The sequence below is a fragment of the Macaca fascicularis genome, chromosome 9 (assembly GCF_037993035.2).
Source record: "Macaca fascicularis isolate 582-1 chromosome 9, T2T-MFA8v1.1".
Taxonomy (NCBI): Eukaryota; Metazoa; Chordata; class Mammalia; order Primates; family Cercopithecidae; genus Macaca; species Macaca fascicularis.
Genome location: NC_088383.1, coordinates 3,753,479 through 3,776,892, shown reverse-complemented (window position 1 = coordinate 3,776,892; position 23,414 = coordinate 3,753,479).

The window sequence follows — 23,414 nt, the reverse complement described above, 5'->3', positions numbered from 1 at the left end:
GGAGCCCCATCGCCGGGGGTGCAGGCGCCCCCCGCGATCGGGCTCCCAGCCGCCACCCCCGGCCCGCCCCCCTGGCTTCTGGGAGCCCCATCGCCGGGGGTGCAGGCGCCCCCCGCGATCGGGCTCCCAGCCGCCACCCCCGGCCCGCCCCCCTGGCTTCTGGGAGCCCCATCGCCGGGGGTGCAGGCGCCCCCCGCGATCGGGCTCCCAGCCGCCACCCCCGGCCCGCCCCCCTGGCTTCTGGGAGCCCCATCGCCGGGGGTGCAGGCGCCCCCCGCGATCGGGCTCCCAGCCGCCACCCCCGGCCCGCCCCCCTGGCTTCTGGGAGCCCCATCGCCGGGGGTGCAGGCGCCCCCCGCGATCGGGCTCCCAGCCGCCACCCCCGGCCCGCCCCCCTGCCTTCTGGGAGCCTTGTGGACTCACAGCCTCTTTTTGATATTGTCAGTAATATCATCTCCCCATCCGAATTTTTCAACTCCTTCTCACACGAGTGTACACCCCCAGTGTGCACACCCTCAGACGGAATAACCCCCTCTCTATTAGGAGTCACATCAGCCACTTCCTCCCTGAATATTCGGAACAATATCCCACCGTCGTTTCTACTGCCATTGACACTGATTGTCATATCCTCCTCTCCCAAGCAGAAGTTGGAAACTCTGTCATGGGGGGTGTACACCATCTGTCGTATAGAAATTAACATCGTCCTCTCCCGGGTGAACATCAGGAACAAGTCTATTAATCATTAATATTAATAATTATGTGAATATTAATAATAATTATTGATATTAATGATCACAATAAAGAGAGTAAAAATGAATACTGGTTTAAAAGGTTAACCATTTGTAATAATAATTATTAGTAATATCACTATTAATAATCATAAGATGATATTAGCAATTAATGAGACTTAAATCAATACCCAGTGATGCTGGGAATCAAATGATGATTACTATTAGGAACTAATATTATTTGATGACATTAATATTAATAATTAATTGAAAGCAGACATAATCATGTATTGAAAATCATTATCCATAATTAATAATGGTATCTTATGAATTTTTAGTATCATTGATAATTCTTAAAATCGATCATTGATGATTAATAATCATATTATTATTCCTAATTCCACAGGAAGTGTAAACCTACTTGTGATGCTGTTCTTAATATCCAGGGTCGGAAAGCAGGACTTTAGTTTTAATATCGCAGTAGGTGTACACTCACCACGTGACACTGATCCTAATATGAACGGGGGTAGAGTATCACATGACTCCAATTATAGCAATGGATGGATAGCTACGCGGTTCTATTGCTCCTAATATTCCCGGAAGAAGCCTTTGCTATTAGTCCGAATATGGCACTGAGGGGACAGCTTTTCTGAGATATAGTTCCTAGTATACGGAGTTGGAGAGGATGATAATAATTCGCAGGCTGTGTGCTCACGCCCAGTGATATTGTAATTACTATCCCGGGAGGGAGAGGATGATACTGCACTCTGTACAGCAGGAGGCGTACACCCAGTCTGGGATATTTTTCCTAATATCCATGGAGGGGACAGGCTGATATTACTCGCAATGTGGCACAGGCTGGACATTCACCCTATTTCATCCTTCTCAATATTCCAAAGCCGAGAGACAGATATTAATCTCAGTATCACAGACACTGGAAAACCCCTTGTGATACTCTTCCAAATATCCAGATCAGGTTGCAAGGAGCCACCCACGGAGGGCGCCCCTGGCTTCTGGGAGCCCCATCGCGGGGAGATCAGACACGCCCCCCGATCGGGCACACAGCCACCACCCCCGGCCCGCCCCCCTGGCTTCTGGGAGCCCCATCGCCGGGGGTGCAGGCACGCCCCCCGATCGGGCTCCCAGCCGCCACCCCCGGCCCGCCCCCCTGGCTTCTGGGAGCCCCACCGCCGGGGGTGCAGGCACCCCCCGCGATCGGGCTCCCAGCCGCCACCCCCGGCCCGCCCCCCTGGCTTCTGGGAGCCCCACCGCCGGGGGTGCAGGCACCCCCCGCGATCGGGCTCCCAGCCGCCACCCCCGGCCCGCCCCCCTGGCTTCTGGGAGCCCCACCGCCGGGGGTGCAGGCACCCCCCGCGATCGGGCTCCCAGCCGCCACCCCCGGCCCGCCCCCCTGGCTTCTGGGAGCCCCATCGCCGGGGGTGCAGGCACCCCCCGCGATCGGGCTCCCAGCCGCCACCCCCGGCCCGCCCCCCTGGCTTCTGGGAGCCCCATCGCCGGGGGTGCAGGCACCCCCCGCGATCGGGCTCCCAGCCGCCACCCCCGGCCCGCCCCCCTGGCTTCTGGGAGCCCCATCGCCGGGGGTGCAGGCACCCCCCGCGATCGGGCTCCCAGCCGCCACCCCCGGCCCGCCCCCCTGGCTTCTGGGAGCCCCATCGCCGGGGGTGCAGGCACCCCCCGCGATCGGGCTCCCAGCCGCCACCCCCGGCCCGCCCCCCTGGCTTCTGGGAGCCCCACCGCCGGGGGTGCAGGCACCCCCCGCGATCGGGCTCCCAGCCGCCACCCCCGGCCCGCCCCCCTGGCTTCTGGGAGCCCCACCGCCGGGGGTGCAGGCACCCCCCGCGATCGGGCTCCCAGCCGCCACCCCCGGCCCGCCCCCCTGGCTTCTGGGAGCCCCACCGCCGGGGGTGCAGGCACCCCCCGCGATCGGGCTCCCAGCCGCCACCCCCGGCCCGCCCCCCTGGCTTCTGGGAGCCCCACCGCCGGGGGTGCAGGCACCCCCCGCGATCGGGCTCCCAGCCGCCACCCCCGGCCCGCCCCCCTGGCTTCTGGGAGCCCCATCGCCGGGGGTGCAGGCACCCCCCGCGATCGGGCTCCCAGCCGCCACCCCCGGCCCGCCCCCCTGGCTTCTGGGAGCCCCATCGCCGGGGGTGCAGGCACCCCCCGCGATCGGGCTCCCAGCCGCCACCCCCGGCCCGCCCCCCTGGCTTCTGGGAGCCCCATCGCCGGGGGTGCAGGCACCCCCCGCGATCGGGCTCCCAGCCGCCACCCCCGGCCCGCCCCCCTGGCTTCTGGGAGCCCCATCGCCGGGGGTGCAGGCACCCCCCGCGATCGGGCTCCCAGCCGCCACCCCCGGCCCGCCCCCCTGGCTTCTGGGAGCCCCATCGCCGGGGGTGCAGGCACCCCCCGCGATCGGGCTCCCAGCCGCCACCCCCGGCCCGCCCCCCTGGCTTCTGGGAGCCCCATCGCCGGGGGTGCAGGCACCCCCCGCGATCGGGCTCCCAGCCGCCACCCCCGGCCCGCCCCCCTGGCTTCTGGGAGCCCCATCGCCGGGGGTGCAGGCACCCCCCGCGATCGGGCTCCCAGCCGCCACCCCCGGCCCGCCCCCCTGCCTTCTGGGAGCCTTGTGGACTCACAGCCTCTTTTTGATATTGTCAGTAATATCATCTCCCCATCCGAATTTTTCAACTCCTTCTCACACGAGTGTACACCCCCAGTGTGCACACCCTCAGACGGAATAACCCCCTCTCTATTAGGAGTCACATCAGCCACTTCCTCCCTGAATATTCGGAACAATATCCCACCGTCGTTTCTACTGCCATTGACACTGATTGTCATATCCTCCTCTCCCAAGCAGAAGTTGGAAACTCTGTCATGGGGGGTGTACACCATCTGTCGTATAGAAATTAACATCGTCCTCTCCCGGGTGAACATCAGGAACAAGTCTATTAATCATTAATATTAATAATTATGTGAATATTAATAATAATTATTGATATTAATGATCACAATAAAGAGAGTAAAAATGAATACTGGTTTAAAAGGTTAACCATTTGTAATAATAATTATTAGTAATATCACTATTAATAATCATAAGATGATATTAGCAATTAATGAGACTTAAATCAATACCCAGTGATGCTGGGAATCAAATGATGATTACTATTAGGAACTAATATTATTTGATGACATTAATATTAATAATTAATTGAAAGCAGACATAATCATGTATTGAAAATCATTATCCATAATTAATAATGGTATCTTATGAATTTTTAGTATCATTGATAATTCTTAAAATCGATCATTGATGATTAATAATCATATTATTATTCCTAATTCCACAGGAAGTGTAAACCTACTTGTGATGCTGTTCTTAATATCCAGGGTCGGAAAGCAGGACTTTAGTTTTAATATCGCAGTAGGTGTACACTCACCACGTGACACTGATCCTAATATGAACGGGGGTAGAGTATCACATGACTCCAATTATAGCAATGGATGGATAGCTACGCGGTTCTATTGCTCCTACGCGGTTCTATTGCTCCTAATATTCCCGGAAGAAGCCTTTGCTATTAGTCCGAATATGGCACTGAGGGGACAGCTTTTCTGAGATATAGTTCCTAGTATACGGAGTTGGAGAGGATGATAATAATTCGCAGGCTGTGTGCTCACGCCCAGTGATATTGTAATTACTATCCCGGGAGGGAGAGGATGATACTGCACTCTGTACAGCAGGAGGCGTACACCCAGTCTGGGATATTTTTCCTAATATCCATGGAGGGGACAGGCTGATATTACTCGCAATGTGGCACAGGCTGGACATTCACCCTATTTCATCCTTCTCAATATTCCAAAGCCGAGAGACAGATATTAATCTCAGTATCACAGACACTGGAAAACCCCTTGTGATACTCTTCCAAATATCCAGATCAGGTTGCAAGGAGCCACCCACGGAGGGCGCCCCTGGCTTCTGGGAGCCCCATCGCGGGGAGATCAGACACGCCCCCCGATCGGGCACACAGCCACCACCCCCGGCCCGCCCCCCTGGCCTCTGGGAGCCCCATCGCCGGGGGTGCAGGCACGCCCCCCGATCGGGCTCCCAGCCGCCACCCCCGGCCCGCCCCCCTGGCCTCTGGGAGCCCCATCGCCGGGGGTGCAGGCACCCCCCGCGATCGGGCTCCCAGCCGCCACCCCCGGCCCGCCCCCCTGGCCTCTGGGAGCCCCATCGCCGGGGGTGCAGGCACCCCCCGCGATCGGGCTCCCAGCCGCCACCCCCGGCCCGCCCCCCTGGCTTCTGGGAGCCCCATCGCCGGGGGTGCAGGCACCCCCCGCGATCGGGCTCCCAGCCGCCACCCCCGGCCCGCCCCCCTGGCTTCTGGGAGCCCCATCGCCGGGGGTGCAGGCACCCCCCGCGATCGGGCTCCCAGCCGCCACCCCCCGGCCCGCCCCCCTGGCTTCTGGGAGCCCCATCGCCGGGGGTGCAGGCACCCCCCGCGATCGGGCTCCCAGCCGCCACCCCCGGCCCGCCCCCCTGGCTTCTGGGAGCCCCATCGCCGGGGGTGCAGGCACCCCCCGCGATCGGGCTCCCAGCCGCCACCCCCGGCCCGCCCCCCTGGCTTCTGGGAGCCCCATCGCCGGGGGTGCAGGCACCCCCCGCGATCGGGCTCCCAGCCGCCACCCCCGGCCCGCCCCCCTGGCTTCTGGGAGCCCCATCGCCGGGGGTGCAGGCACCCCCCGCGATCGGGCTCCCAGCCGCCACCCCCGGCCCGCCCCCCTGGCTTCTGGGAGCCCCATCGCCGGGGGTGCAGGCACCCCCCGCGATCGGGCTCCCAGCCGCCACCCCCGGCCCGCCCCCCTGGCTTCTGGGAGCCCCATCGCCGGGGGTGCAGGCACCCCCCGCGATCGGGCTCCCAGCCGCCACCCCCGGCCCGCCCCCCTGGCTTCTGGGAGCCCCATCGCCGGGGGTGCAGGCACCCCCCGCGATCGGGCTCCCAGCCGCCACCCCCGGCCCGCCCCCCTGGCTTCTGGGAGCCCCATCGCCGGGGGTGCAGGCACCCCCCGCGATCGGGCTCCCAGCCGCCACCCCCGGCCCGCCCCCCTGGCTTCTGGGAGCCCCATCGCCGGGGGTGCAGGCACCCCCCGCGATCGGGCTCCCAGCCGCCACCCCCGGCCCGCCCCCCTGGCTTCTGGGAGCCCCATCGCCGGGGGTGCAGGCACCCCCCGCGATCGGGCTCCCAGCCGCCACCCCCGGCCCGCCCCCCTGGCTTCTGGGAGCCCCATCGCCCGGGGTGCAGGCACCCCCCGCGATCGGGCTCCCAGCCGCCACCCCCGGCCCGCCCCCCTGCCTTCTGGGAGCCTTGTGGACTCACAGCCTCTTTTTGATATTGTCAGTAATATCATCTCCCCATCCGAATTTTTCAACTCCTTCTCACACGAGTGTACACCCCCAGTGTGCACACCCTCAGACGGAATAACCCCCTCTCTATTAGGAGTCACATCAGCCACTTCCTCCCTGAATATTCGGAACAATATCCCACCGTCGTTTCTACTGCCATTGACACTGATTGTCATATCCTCCTCTCCCAAGCAGAAGTTGGAAACTCTGTCATGGGGGGTGTACACCATCTGTCGTATAGAAATTAACATCGTCCTCTCCCGGGTGAACATCAGGAACAAGTCTATTAATCATTAATATTAATAATTATGTGAATATTAATAATAATTATTGATATTAATGATCACAATAAAGAGAGTAAAAATGAATACTGGTTTAAAAGGTTAACCATTTGTAATAATAATTATTAGTAATATCACTATTAATAATCATAAGATGATATTAGCAATTAATGAGACTTAAATCAATACCCAGTGATGCTGGGAATCAAATGATGATTACTATTAGGAACTAATATTATTTGATGACATTAATATTAATAATTAATTGAAAGCAGACATAATCATGTATTGAAAATCATTATCCATAATTAATAATGGTATCTTATGAATTTTTAGTATCATTGATAATTCTTAAAATCGATCATTGATGATTAATAATCATATTATTATTCCTAATTCCACAGGAAGTGTAAACCTACTTGTGATGCTGTTCTTAATATCCAGGGTCGGAAAGCAGGACTTTAGTTTTAATATCGCAGTAGGTGTACACTCACCACGTGACACTGATCCTAATATGAACGGGGGTAGAGTATCACATGACTCCAATTATAGCAATGGATGGATAGCTACGCGGTTCTATTGCTCCTAATATTCCCGGAAGAAGCCTTTGCTATTAGTCCGAATATGGCACTGAGGGGACAGCTTTTCTGAGATATAGTTCCTAGTATACGGAGTTGGAGAGGATGATAATAATTCGCAGGCTGTGTGCTCACGCCCAGTGATATTGTAATTACTATCCCGGGAGGGAGAGGATGATACTGCACTCTGTACAGCAGGAGGCGTACACCCAGTCTGGGATATTTTTCCTAATATCCATGGAGGGGACAGGCTGATATTACTCGCAATGTGGCACAGGCTGGACATTCACCCTATTTCATCCTTCTCAATATTCCAAAGCCGAGAGACAGATATTAATCTCAGTATCACAGACACTGGAAAACCCCTTGTGATACTCTTCCAAATATCCAGATCAGGTTGCAAGGAGCCACCCACGGAGGGCGCCCCTGGCTTCTGGGAGCCCCATCGCGGGGAGATCAGACACGCCCCCCGATCGGGCACACAGCCACCACCCCCGGCCCGCCCCCCTGGCTTCTGGGAGCCCCATCGCCGTGGGTGCAGGCACGCCCCCCGATCGGGCTCCCAGCCGCCACCGCCGGCCCGCCCCCCTGGCTTCTGGGAGCCCCATCGCCGGGGGTGCAGGCACGCCCCCCGATCGGGCTCCCAGCCGCCACCCCCGGCCCGCCCCCCTGGCTTCTGGGAGCCCCATCGCCGGGGGTGCAGGCACCCCCCGCGATCGGGCTCCCAGCCGCCACCCCCGGCCCGCCCCCCTGGCTTCTGGGAGCCCCATCGCCGGGGGTGCAGGCACCCCCCGCGATCGGGCTCCCAGCCGCCACCCCCGGCCCGCCCCCCTGGCTTCTGGGAGCCCCATCGCCGGGGGTGCAGGCACCCCCCGCGATCGGGCTCCCAGCCGCCACCCCCGGCCCGCCCCCCTGGCTTCTGGGAGCCCCATCGCCGGGGGTGCAGGCACCCCCCGCGATCGGGCTCCCAGCCGCCACCCCCGGCCCGCCCCCCTGGCTTCTGGGAGCCCCATCGCCGGGGGTGCAGGCACCCCCCGCGATCGGGCTCCCAGCCGCCACCCCCGGCCCGCCCCCCTGGCTTCTGGGAGCCCCATCGCCGGGGGTGCAGGCACCCCCCGCGATCGGGCTCCCAGCCGCCACCCCCGGCCCGCCCCCCTGGCTTCTGGGAGCCCCATCGCCGGGGGTGCAGGCACCCCCCGCGATCGGGCTCCCAGCCGCCACCCCCGGCCCGCCCCCCTGGCTTCTGGGAGCCCCATCGCCGGGGGTGCAGGCACCCCCCGCGATCGGGCTCCCAGCCGCCACCCCCGGCCCGCCCCCCTGGCTTCTGGGAGCCCCATCGCCGGGGGTGCAGGCACCCCCCGCGATCGGGCTCCCAGCCGCCACCCCCGGCCCGCCCCCCTGGCTTCTGGGAGCCCCATCGCCGGGGGTGCAGGCACCCCCCGCGATCGGGCTCCCAGCCGCCACCCCCGGCCCGCCCCCCCTGGCTTCTGGGAGCCCCATCGCCGGGGGTGCAGGCACCCCCCGCGATCGGGCTCCCAGCCGCCACCCCCGGCCCGCCCCCCTGGCTTCTGGGAGCCCCATCGCCGGGGGTGCAGGCACCCCCCGCGATCGGGCTCCCAGCCGCCACCCCCGGCCCGCCCCCCTGGCTTCTGGGAGCCCCATCGCCGGGGGTGCAGGCACCCCCCGCGATCGGGCTCCCAGCCGCCACCCCCGGCCCGCCCCCCTGGCTTCTGGGAGCCCCATCGCCGGGGGTGCAGGCACCCCCCGCGATCGGGCTCCCAGCCGCCACCCCCGGCCCGCCCCCCTGGCTTCTGGGAGCCCCATCGCCGGGGGTGCAGGCACCCCCCGCGATCGGGCTCCCAGCCGCCACCCCCGGCCCGCCCCCCTGGCTTCTGGGAGCCCCATCGCCGGGGGTGCAGGCACGCCCCCCGCGATCGGGCTCCCAGCCGCCACCCCCGGCCCGCCCCCCTGGCTTCTGGGAGCCCCATCGCCGGGGGTGCAGGCACGCCCCCGCGATCGGGCTCCCAGCCGCCACCCCCGGCCCGCCCCCCTGGCTTCTGGGAGCCCCATGGCCGGGGGTGCAGGCACGCCCCCGCGATCGGGCTCCCAGCCGCCACCCCCCGGCCCGCCCCCCTGGCTTCTGGGAGCCCCATGGCCGGGGGGGCAGGCACGCCCCCCCGCGATCGGGCTCCCAGCCGCCACCCCCGGCCCGCCCCAATGGCTTCTGGGAGCCCCATGGCCGGGGGGGCAGGCACGCCCCCCGCGATCGGGCTCCCAGCCGCCACCCCCGGCCCGCCCCCCTGGCTTCTGGGAGCCCCATGGCCGGGGGGGCAGGCACGCCCCCGCGATCGGGCTCCCAGCCGCCACCCCCGGCCCGCCCCCCTGGCTTCTGGGAGCCCCATGGCCGGGGGGGCAGGCACGCCCCCGCAATCGGGCTCCCAGCCGCCACCCCCGGCCCGCCCCCCTGGCTTCTGGGAGCCCCATGGCCGGGGGGGCAGGCACGCCCCCCGCGATCGGGCTCCCAGCCGCCACCCCCGGCCCGCCCCCCTGGCTTCTGGGAGCCCCATGGCCGGGGGTGCAGGCACGCCCCCGCGATCGGGCTCCCAGCCGCCACCCCCGGCCCGCCCCCCTGGCTTCTGGGAGCCCCATGGCCGGGGGTGCAGGCACGCCCCCCGCGATCGGGCTCCCAGCCGCCACCCCCGGCCCGCCCCCCTGGCTTCTGGGAGCCCCATGGCCGGGGGTGCAGGCACGCCCCCGCGATCGGGCTCCCAGCCGCCACCCCCGGCCCGCCCCCCTGGCTTCTGGGAGCCCCATGGCCGGGGGGGCACGCACGCCCCCGCGATCGGGCTCCCAGCCGCCACCCCCCGGCCCGCCCCCCTGGCTTCTGGGAGCCCCATGGCCGGGGGGGCAGGCACGCCCCCGCGATCGGGCTCCCAGCCGCCACCCCCGGCCCGCCCCCCTGGCTTCTGGGAGCCCCATGGCCGGGGGGGCAGGCACGCCCCCGCGATCGGGCTCCCAGCCGCCACCCCCGGCCCGCCCCCCTGGCTTCTGGGAGCCCCATGGCCGGGGGGGCAGGCACGCCCCCCGCGATCGGGCTCCCAGCCGCCACCCCCGGCCCGCCCCCCTGGCTTCTGGGAGCCCCATGGCCGGGGGGGCAGGCACGCCCCCGCGATCGGGCTCCCAGCCGCCACCCCCCGGCCCGCCCCCCTGGCTTCTGGGAGCCCCATGGCCGGGGGTGCAGGCACGCCCCCCGCGATCGGGCTCCCAGCCGCCACCCCCCGGCCCGCCCCCCTGGCTTCTGGGAGCCCCATGGCCGGGGGTGCAGGCACGCCCCCAGCGATCGGGCTCCCAGCCGCCACCCCCGGCCCGCCCCCCTGGCTTCTGGGAGCCCCATGGCCGGGGGTGCAGGCACGCCCCCGCGATCGGGCTCCCAGCCGCCACCCCCGGCCCGCCCCCCTGGCTTCTGGGAGCCCCATGGCCGGGGGTGCAGGCACGCCCCCGCGATCGGGCTCCCAGCCGCCACCCCCGGCCCGCCCCCCTGGCTTCTGGGAGCCCCATGGCCGGGGGTGCAGGCACGCCCCCCGCGATCGGGCTCCCAGCCGCCACCCCCGGCCCGCCCCCCTGGCTTCTGGGAGCCCCATGGCCGGGGGTGCAGGCACGCCCCCCGCGATCGGGCTCCCAGCCGCCACCCCCGGCCCGCCCCCCTGGCTTCTGGGAGCCCCATGGCCGGGGGTGCAGGCACGCCCCCGCGATCGGGCTCCCAGCCGCCACCCCCGGCCCGCCCCCCTGGCTTCTGGGAGCCCCATGGCCGGGGGTGCAGGCACGCCCCCGCGATCGGGCTCCCAGCCGCCACCCCCGGCCCGCCCCCCTGGCTTCTGGGAGCCCCATGGCCGGGGGTGCAGGCACGCCCCCGCGATCGGGCTCCCAGCCGCCACCCCCGGCCCGCCCCCCTGGCTTCTGGGAGCCCCATCGCCGGGGGTGCAGGCACGCCCCCGCGATCGGGCTCCCAGCCGCCACCCCCGGCCCGCCCCCCTGGCTTCTGGGAGCCCCATGGCCGGGGGTGCAGGCACGCCCCCCGCGATCGGGCTCCCAGCCGCCACCCCCGGCCCGCCCCCCTGGCTTCTGGGAGCCCCATGGCCGGGGGTGCAGGCACGCCCCCCGCGATCGGGCTCCCAGCCGCCACCCCCGGCCCGCCCCCCTGGCTTCTGGGAGCCCCATGGCCGGGGGTGCAGGCACGCCCCCGCGATCGGGCTCCCAGCCGCCACCCCCGGCCCGCCCCGCTGGCTTCTGGGAGCCCCATGGCCGGGGGTGCAGGCACGCCCCCGCGATCCGGCTCCCAGCCGCCACCCCCGGCCCGCCCCCCTGGCTTCTGGGAGCCCCATGGCCGGGGGTGCAGGCACGCCCCCGCGATCGGGCTCCCAGCCGCCACCCCCGGCCCGCCCCCCTGGCTTCTGGGAGCCCCATGGCCGGGGGTGCAGGCACGCCCCCGCGATCGGGCTCCCAGCCGCCACCCCCCGGCCCGCCCCCCTGGCTTCTGGGAGCCCCATGGCCGGGGGTGCAGGCACGCCCCCCGCGATCGGGCTCCCAGCCGCCACCCCCGGCCCGCCCCCCTGGCTTCTGGGAGCCCCATGGCCGGGGGTGCAGGCACGCCCCCGCGATCGGGCTCCCAGCCGCCACCCCCGGCCCGCCCCCCTGGCTTCTGGGAGCCCCATGGCCGGGGGTGCAGGCACGCCCCCGCGATCGGGCTCCCAGCCGCCACCCCCGGCCCGCCCCCCTGGCTTCTGGGAGCCCCATGGCCGGGGGTGCAGGCACGCCCCCCGCGATCGGGCTCCCAGCCGCCACCCCCGGCCCGCCCCCCTGGCTTCTGGGAGCCCCATGGCCGGGGGTGCAGGCACCCCCCGCGATCGGGCTCCCAGCCGCCACCCCCGGCCCGCCCCCCTGGCTTCTGGGAGCCCCATGGACGGGGGTGCAGGCACGCCCCCGCGATCGGGCTCCCAGCCGCCACCCCCGGCCCGCCCCCCTGGCTTCTGGGAGCCCCATGGCCGGGGGTGCAGGCACGCCCCCGCGATCGGGCTCCGAGCCGCCACCCCCGGCCCGCCCCCCTGGCTTCTGGGAGCCCCATCGCCGGGGGTGCAGGCACGCCCCCGCGATCGGGCTCCCAGCCGCCACCCCCGGCCCGCCCCCCTGGCTTCTGGGAGCCCCATCGCCGGGCGTGGCGATCGGGCTCCCAGCCGCCACCCCCGGCCCGCCCCCCTGGCTTCTGGAGCCCCATCGCCGGGGGTGCAGGCACCCCCCGCGATCGGGCTCCCAGCCGCCAACCCCCGGCCCGCCCCCCTGGCTTCTGGGAGCCCCATCGCCGGGGTGCAGGCACGCCCCCGCGATCGGGCTCCCAGCCGCCACCCCCCGGCCCGCCCCCCTGGCTTCTGGGAGCCCCATCGCCGGGGGTGCAGGCACGCCCCCGCGATCGGGCTCCCAGCCGCCACCCCCGGCCCGCCCCCCTGGCTTCTGGGAGCCCCATCGCCGGGGGTGCAGGCACGCCCCCGCGATCGGGCTCCCAGCCGCCACCCCCGGCCCGCCCCCCTGGCTTCTGGGAGCCCCATGGCCGGGGGTGCAGGCACGCCCCCCGCGATCGGGCTCCCAGCCGCCACCCCCCGGCCCGCCCCCCTGGCTTCTGGGAGCCCCATCGCCGGGGGTGCAGGCACGCCCCCCGCGATCGGGCTCCCAGCCGCCACCCCCGGGCCCGCCCCCCCTGGCTTCTGGGAGCCCCATCGCCGGGGGTGCAGGCACGCCCCCGCGATCGGGCTCCCAGCCGCCACCCCCGGCCCGCCCCCCTGGCTTCTGGGAGCCCCATCGCCGGGGGTGCAGGCACCCCCCGCGATCGGGCTCCCAGCCGCCACCCCCGGCCCGCCCCCCTGGCTTCTGGGAGCCCCATCGCCGGGGGTGCAGGCACGCCCCCGCGATCGGGCTCCCAGCCGCCACCCCCGGCCCGCCCCCCTGGCTTCTGGGAGCCCCATCGCCGGGGGTGCAGGCACGCCCCCGCGATCGGGCTCCCAGCCGCCACCCCCGCCCGCCCCCCTGGCTTCTGGGAGCCCCATCGCCGGGGGTGCAGGCACGCCCCCGCGATCGGGCTCCCAGCCGCCACCCCCGGCCCGCCCCCCTGGCTTCTGGGAGCCCCATCGCCGGGCGTGGCGATCGGGCTCCCAGCCGCCACCCCCGGCCCGCCCCCCTGGCTTCTGGGAGCCCCATCGCGGGGGTGCAGGCACGCCCCCGCGATCGGGCTCCCAGCCGCCACCCCCGACCCGCCCCCCTGGCTTCTGGGAGCCCCATCGCCGGGGGTGCAGGCACGCCCCCGCGATCGGGCTCCCAGCCGCCACCCCCGGCCCGCCCCCCTGGCTTCTGGGAGCCCCATCGCCGGGGGTGCAGGCACGCCCCCGCGATCGGGCTCCCAGCCGCCACCCCCGGCCCGCCCCCCTGGCTTCTGGGAGCCCCATCGCCGGGGGTGCAGGCACGCCCCCGCGATCGGGCTCCCAGCCGCCACCCCCGGCCCGCCCCCCTGGCTTCTGGGAGCCCCATGGCCGGGGGTGCAGGCACGCCCCCGCGATCGGGCTCCCAGCCGCCACCCCCGGCCCGCCCCCCTGGCTTCTGGGAGCCCCATGGCCGGGGGTGCAGGCACGCCCCCAGCGATCGGGCTCCCAGCCGCCACCCCCGGCCCGCCCCCCTGGCTTCTGGGAGCCCCATGGCCGGGGGTGCAGGCACGCCCCCGCGATCGGGCTCCCAGCCGCCACCCCCGGCCCGCCCCCCTGGCTTCTGGGAGCCCCATGGCCGGGGGTGCAGGCACGCCCCCCGCGATCGGGCTCCCAGCCGCCACCCCCGGCCCGCCCCCCTGGCTTCTGGGAGCCCCATGGCCGGGGGTGCAGGCACCCCCCGCGATCGGGCTCCCAGCCGCCACCCCCGGCCCGCCCCCCTGGCTTCTGGGAGCCCCATGGCCGGGGGTGCAGGCACGCCCCCGCGATCGGGCTCCCAGCCGCCACCCCCGGCCCCGCCCCCCTGGCTTCTGGGAGCCCCATGGCCGGGGGTGCAGGCACGCCCCCGCGATCGGGCTCCCAGCCGCCACCCCCGGCCCGCCCCCCTGGCTTCTGGGAGCCCCATGGCCGGGGGTGCAGGCACGCCCCCGCGATCGGGCTCCCAGCCGCCACCCCCGGCCCGCCCCCTGGCTTCTGGGAAGCCCCATGGCCGGGGGTGCAGGCACGCCCCCGCGATCGGGCTCCCAGCCGCCACCCCCGGCCCGCCCCCCTGGCTTCTGGGAGCCCCATGGCCGGGGGTGCAGGCACGCCCCCGCGATCGGGCTCCCAGCCGCCACCCCCGGCCCGCCCCCCTGGCTTCTGGGAGCCCCATGGCCGGGGGTGCAGGCACGCCCCCGCGATCGGGCTCCCAGCCGCCACCCCCGGCCCGCCCCCCTGGCTTCTGGGAGCCCCATGGCCGGGGGTGCAGGCACGCCCCCCCAGCGATCGGGCTCCCAGCCGCCACCCCCCGGCCCGCCCCCCTGGCTTCTGGGAGCCCCATGGCCGGGGGTGCAGGCACGCCCCCGCGATCGGGCTCCCAGCCGCCACCCCCGGCCCGCCCCCCTGGCTTCTGGGAGCCCCATGGCCGGGGGTGCAGGCACGCCCCCGCGATCGGGCTCCCAGCCGCCACCCCCGGCCCGCCCCCCTGGCTTCTGGGAGCCCCATGGCCGGGGGTGCAGGCACGCCCCCCGCGATCGGGCTCCCAGCCGCCACCCCCGGCCCGCCCCCCTGGCTTCTGGGAGCCCCATGGCCGGGGGTGCAGGCACGCCCCCGCGATCGGGCTCCCAGCCGCCACCCCCGGCCCGCCCCCCTGGCTTCTGGGAGCCCCATGGCCGGGGGGTGCAGGCACGCCCCCCGCGATCGGGCTCCCAGCCGCCACCCCCGGCCCGCCCCCCTGGCTTCTGGGAGCCCCATGGCCGGGGGTGCAGGCACGCCCCCGCGATCGGGCTCCCAGCCGCCACCCCCGGCCCGCCCCCCTGGCTTCTGGGAGCCCCATGGCCGGGGGTGCAGGCACGCCCCCGCGATCGGGCTCCCAGCCGCCACCCCCGGCCCGCCCCCCTGGCTTCTGGGAGCCCCATGGCCGGGGGTGCAGGCACGCCCCCGCGATCGGGCTCCCAGCCGCCACCCCCGGCCCGCCCCCCTGGCTTCTGGGAGCCCCATGGCCGGGGGTGCAGGCACGCCCCCGCGATCGGGCTCCCAGCCGCCACCCCCGGCCCGCCCCCCTGGCTTCTGGGAGCCCCATGGCCGGGGGTGCAGGCACGCCCCCGCGATCGGGCTCCCAGCCGCCACCCCCGGCCCGCCCCCCTGGCTTCTGGGAGCCCCATGGCCGGGGGTGCAGGCACGCCCCCGCGATCGGGCTCCCAGCCGCCACCCCCGGCCCGCCCCCCTGGCTTCTGGGAGCCCCATCGCCGGGGGTGCAGGCACGCCCCCGCGATCGGGCTCCCAGCCGCCACCCCCGGCCCGCCCCCCTGGCTTCTGGGAGCCCCATCGCCGGGGGTGCAGGCACGCCCCCGCGATCGGGCTCCCAGCCGCCACCCCCGGCCCGCCCCCCTGGCTTCTGGGAGCCCCATCGCCGGGGGTGCAGGCACGCCCCCGCGATCGGGCTCCCAGCCGCCACCCCCGGCCCGCCCCCCTGGCTTCTGGGAGCCCCATCGCCGGGGGTGCAGGCACGCCCCCGCGATCGGGCTCCCAGCCGCCACCCCCGGCCCGCCCCCCTGGCTTCTGGGAGCCCCATCGCCGGGGGTGCAGGCACGCCCCCGCGATCGGGCTCCCAGCCGCCACCCCCGGCCCGCCCCCCTGGCTTCTGGGAGCCCCATCGCCGGGGGTGCAGGCACGCCCCCGCGATCGGGCTCCCAGCCGCCACCCCCGGCCCGCCCCCCTGGCTTCTGGGAGCCCCATCGCCGGGGGTGCAGGCACGCCCCCCGCGATCGGGCTCCCAGCCGCCACCCCCGGCCCGCCCCCCTGGCTTCTGGGAGCCCCATCGCCGGGGGTGCAGGCACGCCCCCGCGATCGGGCTCCCAGCCGCCACCCCCGGCCCGCCCCCCTGGCTTCTGGGAGCCCCATCGCCGGGGGTGCAGGCACGCCCCCGCGATCGGGCTCCCAGCCGCCACCCCCGGCCCGCCCCCCTGGCTTCTGGGAGCCCCATCGCCGGGGGTGCAGGCACGCCCCCGCGATCGGGCTCCCAGCCGCCACCCCCGGCCCGCCCCCCTGGCTTCTGGGAGCCCCATCGCCGGGGGTGCAGGCACGCCCCCGCGATCGGGCTCCCAGCCGCCACCCCCGGCCCGCCCCCCTGGCTTCTGGGAGCCCCATGGCCGGGGGTGCAGGCACGCCCCCGCGATCGGGCTCCCAGCCGCCACCCCCGGCCCGCCCCCCTGGCTTCTGGGAGCCCCATGGCCGGGGGTGCAGGCACGCCCCCGCGATCGGGCTCCCAGCCGCCACCCCCGGCCCGCCCCCCTGGCTTCTGGGAGCCCCATGGCCGGGGGTGCAGGCACGCCCCCGCGATCGGGCTCCCAGCCGCCACCCCCGGCCCGCCCCCCTGGCTTCTGGGAGCCCCATGGCCGGGGGTGCAGGCACGCCCCCGCGATCGGGCTCCCAGCCGCCACCCCCGGCCCGCCCCCCTGGCTTCTGGGAGCCCCATCGCCGGGGGTGCAGGCACGCCCCCGCGATCGGGCTCCCAGCCGCCACCCCCGGCCCGCCCCCCTGGCTTCTGGGAGCCCCATCGCCGGGGGTGCAGGCACGCCCCCGCGATCGGGCTCCCAGCCGCCACCCCCGGCCCGCCCCCCTGGCTTCTGGGAGCCCCATCGCCGGGGGTGCAGGCACGCCCCCGCGATCGGGCTCCCAGCCGCCACCCCCGGCCCGCCCCCCTGGCTTCTGGGAGCCCCATCGCCGGGGGTGCAGGCACGCCCCCGCGATCGGGCTCCGAGCCGCCACCCCCGGCCCGCCCCCCTGGCTTCTGGGAGCCCCATCGCCGGGGGTGCAGGCACGCCCCCCGCGATCGGGCTCCCAGCCGCCACCCCCGGCCCGCCCCCCTGGCTTCTGGGAGCCCCATCGCCGGGGGTGCAGGCACGCCCCCGCGATCGGGATCCCAGCCGCCACCCCCGGCCCGCCCCCCTGGCTTCTGGGAGCCCCATCGCCGGGGGTGCAGGCACGCCCCCGCGATCGGGCTCCCAGCCGCCACCCCCGGCCCGCCCCCCTGGCTTCTGGGAGCCCCATCGCCGGGGGTGCAGGCACGCCCCCGCGATCGGGCTCCCAGCCGCCACCCCCGGCCCGCCCCCCTGGCTTCTGGGAGCCCCATCGCCGGGGGTGCAGGCACGCCCCCGCGATCGGGCTCCCAGCCGCCACCCCCGGCCCGCCCCCCTGGCTTCTGGGAGCCCCATCGCCGGTGGTGCAGCACCCCACGCGATCGGGCTCCCAGCCGCCACCCCCGGCCCGCCCCCCTGCCTTCTGGGAGCCTTGTGGACTCACAGCCTCTTTTTGATATTGTCAGTAATATCATCTCCCCATCCGAATTTTTCAACTCCTTCTCACAGGAGTGTACACCCCCAGTGTGCACACCCTCAGACGGAATAACCCCCTCTCTATTAGGAGTCACATCAGCCACTTCCTCCCTGAATATTCGGAACAATATCCCACCGTCGTTTCTACTGCCATTGACACTGATTGTCATATCCTCCTCTCCCAAGCAGAAGTTGGAAACTCTGTCATGGGGGGTGTACACCATCTGTCGTATAGAAATTAACATCGTCCTCTCCCGGGTGAACATCAGGAACAAGTCTATTAATCATTAATATTAATAATTATGTGAATATTAATAATAATTATTGATATTAATGATCACAATAAAGAGAGTAAAAATGAATACTGGTTTAAAAGGTTAACCATTTGTAATAATAATTATTAGTAATATCACTATTAATAATCATAAGATGATATTAGCAATTAATGAGACTTAAATCAATACCCAGTGATGCTGGGAATCAAATGATGATTACTATTAGGAACTAATATTATTTGATGACATTAATATTAATAATTAATTGAAAGCAGACATAATCATGTATTGAAAATCATTATCCATAATTAATAATGGTATCTTATGAATTTTTAGTATCATTGATAATTCTTAAAATCGATCATTGATGATTAATAATCATATTATTATTCCTAATTCCACAGGAAGTGTAAACCTACTTGTGATGCTGTTCTTAATATCCAGGGTCGGAAAGCAGGACTTTAGTTTTAATATCGCAGTAGGTGTACACTCACCACGTGACACTGATCCTAATATGAACGGGGGTAGAGTATCACATGACTCCAATTATAGCAATGGATGGATAGCTACGCGGTTCTATTGCTCCTAATATTCCCGGAAGAAGCCTTTGCTATTAGTCCGAATATGGCACTGAGGGGACAGCTTTTCTGAGATATAGTTCCTAGTATACGGAGTTGGAGAGGATGATAATAATTCGCAAGCTGTGTGCTCACGCCCAGTGATATTGTAATTACTATCCCGGGAGGGAGAGGATGATACTGCACTCTGTACAGCAGGAGGCGTACACCCAGTCTGGGATATTTTTCCTAATATCCATGGAGGGGACAGGCTGATATTACTCGCAATGTGGCACAGGCTGGACATTCACCCTATTTCATCCTTCTCAATATTCCAAAGCCGAGAGACAGATATTAATCTCAGTATCACAGACACTGGAAAACCCCTTGTGATACTCTTCCAAATATCCAGATCAGGTTGCAAGGAGCCACCCACGGAGGGCGCCCCTGGCTTCTGGGAGCCCCATCGCGGGGAGATCAGACACGTCCCCCGATCGGGCACACAGCCACCACCCCCGGCCCGCCCCCCTGGCTTCTGGGAGCCCCATCGCCGGGGGTGCAGGCACCCCCCGCCATCGGGCTCCCAGCCGCCACCCCCGGCCCGCCCCCCTGGCTTCTGGGAGCCCCATCGCCGGGGGTGCCTGCACCCCCCGCGATCGGGCTCCCAGCCGCCACCCCCGGCCCGCCCCCCTGGCTTCTGGGAGCCCCATCGCCGGGGGTGCAGGCACCCCCCGCGATCGGGCTCCCAGCCGCCACCCCCGGCCCGCCCCCCTGGCTTCTGGGAGCCCCATCGCCGGGGGTGCAGGCACCCCCCGCGATCGGGCTCCCAGCCGCCACCCCCGGCCCGCCCCCCTGGCTTCTGGGAGCCCCATCGCCGGGGGTGCAGGCACCCCCCGCGATCGGGCTCCCAGCCGCCACCCCCGGCCCGCCCCCCTGGCTTCTGGGAGCCCCATCGCCGGGGGTGCAGGCACCCCCCGCGATCGGGCTCCCAGCCGCCACCCCCGGCCCGCCCCCCTGGCTTCTGGGAGCCCCATCGCCGGGGGTGCAGGCACCCCCCGCGATCGGGCTCCCAGCCGCCACCCCCGGCCCGCCCCCCTGGCTTCTGGGAGCCCCATCGCCGGGGGTGCAGGCACCCCCCGCGATCGGGCTCCCAGCCGCCACCCCCGGCCCGCCCCCCTGGCTTCTGGGAGCCCCGTCGCCGGGGGTGCAGGCACCCCCGCGATCGATCGGGCTCCCAGCCGCCACGCCCGGCCCGCCCCCCTGGCTTCTGGGAGCCCCGTCGCCGGGGGTGCAGGCACCCCCCGCGATCGATCGGGCTCCCAGCCGCCACGCCCGGCCCGCCGCCCTGGCTTCTGGGAGCCCCGTCGCCGGGGGTGCAGGCACCCCCCGCGATCGATCGGGCTCCCAGCCGCCACGCCCGGCCCGCCCCCCTGGCTTCTGGGAGCCCCGTCGCCGGGGGTGCAGGCACCCCCCGCGATCGATCGGGCTCCCAGCCGCCACGCCCGGCCCGCCCCCCTGGCTTCTGGGAGCCCCGTCGCCGGGGGTGCAGGCACCCCCCGCGATCGATCGGGCTCCCAGCCGCCACGCCCGGCCCGCCCCCCTGGCTTCTGGGAGCCCCGTCGCCGGGGGTGCAGGCACGCCCCGCGATCGATCGGGCTCACAGCCGCCACGCCCGGCCCGCCCCCCTGGCTTCTGGGAGCCCCGTCGCCGGGGGTGCAGGCACCCCCCGCGATCGATCGGGCTCACAGCCGCCACGCCCGGCCCGCCCCCCTGGCTTCTGGGAGCTCCGTCGCCGGGGGTGCAGGCACCCCCCGCGATCGATCGGGCTCCCAGCCGCCACGCCCGGCCCGCCCCCCTGGCTTCTGGGAGCCCCGTCGCCGGGGGTGCAGGCACCCCCCGCGATCGATCGGGCTCCCAGCCGCCACGCCCGGCCCGCCCCCCTGGCTTCAGGGAGCCCCGTCGCCGGGGGTGCAGTGACCCCCCGCGATCGATCGGGCTCCCAGCCGCCACGCCCGGCCCGCCCCCCTGGCTTCTGGGAGCCCCGTCGCCGGGGGTGCAGGCACCCCCCGCGATCGATCGGGCTCCCAGCCGCCACGCCCGGCCCGCACCCCTGGCTTCTGGGAGCCCCGTCGCCGGGGGTGCAGGCACCCCCCGCGATCGATCGGGCTCCCAGCCGCCACGCCCGGCCCGCCCCCCTGGCTTCTGGGAGCCCCGTCGCCGGGGGTGCAGGCACCCCCCGCGATCGATCGGGCTCCCAGCCGCCACGCCCGGCCCGCCCCCCTGGCTTCTGGGAGCCCCGTCGCCGGGGGTGCAGGCACCCCCCGCGATCGATCGGGCTCCCAGCCGCCACGCCCGGCCCGCCCCCCTGGCTTCTGGGAGCCCCGTCGCCGGGGGTGCAGGCACCCCCCGCGATCGATCGGGCTCCCAGCCGCCACGCCCGGCCCGCCCCCCTGGCTTCTGGGAGCCCCGTCGCCGGGGGTGCAGGCACCCCCCGCGATCGATCGGGCTCCCAGCCGCCACGCCCGGCCCGCCCCCCTGGCTTCTGGGAGCCCCGTCGCCGGGGGTGCAGGCACCCCCCGCGATCGATCGGGCTCCCAGCCGCCACGCCCGGCCCGCCCCCCTGGCTTCTGGGAGCCTTGTGGACTCACAGCCTCTTTTTGATATTGTCAGTAATATCATCTCCCCATCCGAATTTTTCAACTCCTTCTCACACGAGTATACACCCCCAGTGTGCACACCCTCAGACGGAATAACCCCCCCTCTATTAGGAGTCACATCAGCCTCTTCCTCCCTGAATCTTCGGAACAATATCCCACCGTCGTTTCTACTGCCATTGACACTGATTGTCATATCCTCTCCCAAGCAGAAGTTGGAAACTCTGTCATGGGGGGTGTACACCATCTTTCGTATAGAAATTAACATCGTCCTCTCCCGGGTGAACATCACGAACAAGTCTATTAATCATTAATATTAATAATTATGTGAATATTAATAATAATTATTGATATTAATGATCACAATAAAGAGAGTAAAAATGAATACTGGTTTAAAAGGTTAACCATTTGTAATAATAATTATTAGTAATATCACTATTAATAATCATAAGATGATATTAGCAATTAATGAGACTTAAATCAATACCCAGTGATGCTGGGAATCAAATGATGATTACTATTAGGAACTAATATTATTTGATGACATTAATATTAATAATTAATTGATAGCAGACATAATCATGTATTGAAAATCATTATCCATAATTAATAATGGTATCTTATGAATTTTTAGTATCATTGATAATTCTTAAAATCGATCATTGATGATTAATAATCATATTATTATTCCTAATTCCACAGGAAGTGTAAACCTACTTGTGATGCTGTTCTTAATATCCAGGGTCGGAAAGCAGGACTTTAGTTTTAATATCGCAGTAGGTGTACACTCACCACGTGACACTGATCCTAATATGAACGGGGGTAGAGTATCACATGACTCCAATTATAGCAATGGATGGATAGCTACGCGGTTCTATTGCTCCTAATATTCCCGGAAGAAGCCTTTGCTATTAGTCCGAATATGGCACTGAGGGGACAGCTTTTCTGAGATATAGTTCCTAGTATACGGAGTTGGAGAGGATGATAATAATTCGCAAGCTGTGTGCTCACGCCCAGTGATATTGTAATTACTATCCCGGGAGGGAGAGGATGATACTGCACTCTGTACAGCAGGAGGCGTACACCCAGTCTGGGATATTTTTCCTAATATCCATGGAGGGGACAGGCTGATATTACTCGCAATGTGGCACAGGCTGGACATTCACCCTATTTCATCCTTCTCAATATTCCAAAGCCGAGAGACAGATATTAATCTCAGTATCACAGACACTGGAAAACCCCTTGTGATACTCTTCCAAATATCCAGATCAGGTTGCAAGGAGCCACCCACGGAGGGCGCCCCTGGCTTCTGGGAGCCCCATCGCGGGGAGATCAGACACGTCCCCCGATCGGGCACACAGCCACCACCCCCGGCCCGCCCCCCTGGCTTCTGGGAGCCCCATCGCCGGGGGTGCAGGCACCCCCCGCCATCGGGCTCCCAGCCGCCACCCCCGGCCCGCCCCCCTGGCTTCTGGGAGCCCCATCGCCGGGGGTGCCTGCACCCCCCGCGATCGGGCTCCCAGCCGCCACCCCCGGCCCGCCCCCCTGGCTTCTGGGAGCCCCATCGCCGGGGGTGCAGGCACCCCCCGCGATCGGGCTCCCAGCCGCCACCCCCGGCCCGCCCCCCTGGCTTCTGGGAGCCCCATCGCCGGGGGTGCAGGCACCCCCCGCGATCGGGCTCCCAGCCGCCACCCCCGGCCCGCCCCCCTGGCTTCTGGGAGCCCCATCGCCGGGGGTGCAGGCACCCCCCGCGATCGGGCTCCCAGCCGCCACCCCCGGCCCGCCCCCCTGGCTTCTGGGAGCCCCATCGCCGGGGGTGCAGGCACCCCCCGCGATCGGGCTCCCAGCCGCCACCCCCGGCCCGCCCCCCTGGCTTCTGGGAGCCCCATCGCCGGGGGTGCAGGCACCCCCCGCGATCGGACTCCCAGCCGCCACCCCCGGCCCGCCCCCCTGGCTTCTGGGAGCCCCATCGCCGGGGGTGCAGGCACCCCCCGCGATCGGGCTCCCAGCCGCCACCCCCGGCCCGCCCCCCTGGCTTCTGGGAGCCCCATCGCCGGGGGTGCAGGCACCCCCCGCGATCGGGCTCCCAGCCGCCACCCCCGGCCCGCCTCCCTGGCTTCTGGGAGCCCCATCGCCGGGGGTGCAGGCACCCCCGCGATCGATCGGGCTCCCAGCCGCCACGCCCGGCCCGCCCCCCTGGCTTCTGGGAGCCCCGTCGCCGGGGGTGCAGGCACCCCCCGCGATCGATCGGGCTCCCAGCCGCCACGCCCGGCCCGCCGCCCTGGCTTCTGGGAGCCCCGTCGCCGGGGGTGCAGGCACCCCCCGCGATCGATCGGGCTCCCAGCCGCCACGCCCGGCCCGCCCCCC